The sequence below is a fragment of the Colobus angolensis genome, unplaced genomic scaffold, assembly GCF_000951035.1.
Source record: "Colobus angolensis palliatus isolate OR3802 unplaced genomic scaffold, Cang.pa_1.0 Scaffold3, whole genome shotgun sequence".
NCBI classification, from domain to species: Eukaryota; Metazoa; Chordata; class Mammalia; order Primates; family Cercopithecidae; genus Colobus; species Colobus angolensis.
Genome location: NW_012116265.1, coordinates 8,212,168 through 8,215,274, shown reverse-complemented (window position 1 = coordinate 8,215,274; position 3,107 = coordinate 8,212,168). Strand labels below are relative to the sequence as shown.

The following is a 3,107-nucleotide window of genomic DNA, read 5'->3' as shown; positions in this document are numbered from 1 at the left end:
ATGGTCTCTGTCATAACTACTCAAGTATTTTTGTGTTGTAGCACAAAAGTCTTAAACAATATGTAAATGAATCAGTGCAGCTGTATTCAAATAAAATGTTATTTATGGACACTGAAAATTAATTTCATATAATTTTTGTGTATCATATTATTTTTTTAAATAATTTAAAAATATGAAAACTATTCTTAGCTTGAGTTCCAAACAGAAAGAGGCCTCAGGACAGATACAGCATGGGCCATAATTTGCAACCCTTAATATGTATAATATCCAATTGTTATTTTTAATCTCAAAGAATCCCATGGCTCTTTGTAAAGCTGTCATCTCATTATGCTTTGCAAACCTCTCCAGAGTGAATATGAACTCTACACAAGAAAGTGAAAGTTGGTTTTGAAGCAGAGGACTTTTTAAAAGAAAATGCAATCGTATTGCACAAAATGGAACACAGCCAAAAGAGAAAAACTCACACCTCTACTTAAAAGAAAGAGCAAAGCAAGACTACATCTCAGCTAAATGTTTCATTATAGGATAAGTTAAGATGTATAATTAGTCAAAATAAGATCCCAGTATTTTCACAGTATTGCAAACACAGTACAATATTAATTTTCACATTATATTTTATATGCAAACAAATTGAGTTTGTCAAAAAAAAAAGTGTTGCTTTCCTCACAAAAGCTGTCTTTGATAATAAATAAGAATTCTACTGAAAAACTGAAGCTTTCCATATGTGACAAATTTTGGAAATATGAATAAAAGAGAAATGTAGCATTCTGTCTTATACATAATTTTATAGATGAAACTTCTTAAACTAATGCTGAAATATCTGAATGCCCAACTCTGTCAACTTATGCAAAAGAATGAATGGATACATAAACAAGTGAGGATTTTTTTTGTTTGCTTGTTTTGTTTATTAAGATTTCATGTAGCATCCAGGTCACTGATAGAGCGTAAACAATGGAAATAGTTCCCTCCTCCATTCAATTACAATTCCTAATCAGTTGGATTTGTCATGTGGTTCTTTCAAGAGAGTGGTATAAATGTTGCTTCCTATCCAATCTTGATATTCAAAATATTTCTAATCTTTGTTTTTGATGAAGGGGTTCAGGTGTTTCTGTTAAAGAGTTAGACTTGAGAACTGAGCACTAGAACCTACATTCAAAGTGTTTCTCTCATTTATTTCTTTGCCACTAGGAATTAAGAATGGGTCGATGAAATATACAGCCCCTTTCTGGAATCTACTTGTTCTGCTACAACCATGGATATCCCTACCTTTCTGTATCTTTCAGGGAAAAGGGTAATAGAGGAGTTTCAGATTCCCCCAAAAACAAAACAAAAACTGAACAATAAACAACAGAAAAAGAACACAAAAAAAGATGGAGGTACTCTTGCCCCTTTCCTTGTTTTCTCCTGCTACCAAAACAAGCAACAAAAACTACATTGTGTCATTGGATGACTGAGCTAAAATTTTGTAGCAAATCTATAAAAGAAAAGAAGTGGAAATCTACCCAGGAACTACTGTAAAACACTGTATCCAAAACAACCACTTTGGTTCACATTAGAAAGTCTTATCTGTTTCTTTGAATTTGTAGGCTAGGTATTAATCCATCTTTACAAGAGAAGAAAGCAAAGATCATAGATGACAAGCCTTGCTTTCTCCTAAGTATCTTTGAATCTCTATGTTTGCCATCACAAGTTGTTCTCAGATCAATTAACTATTGTTTATTTCCCAAAAAAAATCTGGCTTGGCTTATGAAGATGTATATATATATAACAACATAAATATGAATGTGATGAGACAAGACCAAGGGAAACTAAATTTGTGTAATTATTGAAGGTAGTAAGCATCTAACAGACATTTTTGTCTGTTATAGGTTAGATTTAAATTTGCCAGTGAAATCAGCCTCTTCATGGGGATTTTCTGCTTGTACTGATGAGCCAAGACCCCTCCCTTTATACTCATTTTCACAGCAATTCTTTGCTAACGCATTGCCTCGCTCGCTCTGTAACATTCATAACCATCTTCAACACCACCTCCAGACTGACTGCAGTTTGACATAAAAAATGGCCTTAGAAAAGGCTCTGGCCAGGAAATTTCATTCCAACATGGCAGAAATGTAAAGCGTCTGTTGTGATATAAGTACTATTTATCAGGCTCCTATAAATCTCCTTAGCACAGTCAGCAGAGTCCAAGATACAAACGTCCTAGCAAGTCTGCAGGTAAATTCAGATAAAGCAATCACAACTTGGCCTGGGGAGTGGATTCATGCTCTCTAGAATAAGAGTTGCATGGTGTGATTCTGCAAAAAGGGTCAAAATACTAGTAATACCAATAATGATAATAATTCATTCCACAAATACGCATGAAACACCTATTAGATATTCATCAACATGAATCACAAGACCTTGCAATAATTATATTGCCATTCATTAATTTTTTTTTTATTGAGATGGAGTTTCACTCTTGTTGCCCAGGTTGGAGTGCAGCGGCATGATCTCGGCTCACTGCAACCTTCAACTCACTGCAACCTCTGTCTCCCAGATTCAAGGGATTCTTCTTCCTCAGCCTCCCGAGTAGCTGGGGTTACAGGCACCCACCAACATGCCCAGCTAATTTTCTGTATTTTCAGTAGAAATGGGGTTTCATCATGTTGGCCAGGCTGGTCTCAAACTCCTGACCTCAGGTGATCCACCTGCCTTGGCCTCCCAAAGTGCAGGGATTACAGGCATGAGCCACCGGACCAGCGCCAGCGGATGAATTTTTAAGTCTGTTGTATGAATGCCTGTGGGGTATTGCCCAAGAATAAGGTGCTTTCCAGAGTCTTTGTCTAAGGGTTTGTGATTAACACTCTTGAACCATCTGTGAATGGCTTAAGAGGCCATGATGATGGCATTGCTATTGATATTGCGGGAAGTCCTGCAGGGAGGTTTCTTCTCCACAGAAGGTATTTCACCATTATTACAGCAGAAATTAGTATCTAAGGAACTCAAGCCATTTCTGACTAAGTGAATGGTAGCCGCAGATGGAGCTGAGGCCGTAAGGGCCGGATGTCCTTGGGCCTTACCATGTCAGTGCCTGCAGGACTAATTTTCAACTTGCAGTGTTTGTTTCT

The 3,107-nt window shown here is 36.7% G+C and overlaps 1 long non-coding RNA gene across 1 annotated transcript in view; it reads left to right on the top strand.

Annotated features, from left to right (window-relative positions):
• The window catches only part of LOC105517079, a 26,491-nt gene extending 24,912 nt beyond the window's left edge, over nt 1-1,579 (top strand). The window contains exon 3 of the long non-coding RNA XR_001002607.1: nt 1,189-1,579. This is a non-coding gene — a long non-coding RNA (uncharacterized LOC105517079). The remainder of the gene's footprint in view (nt 1-1,188) is intronic.
• The last annotated feature ends 1,528 nt before the right edge of the window (nt 1,580-3,107 follow it).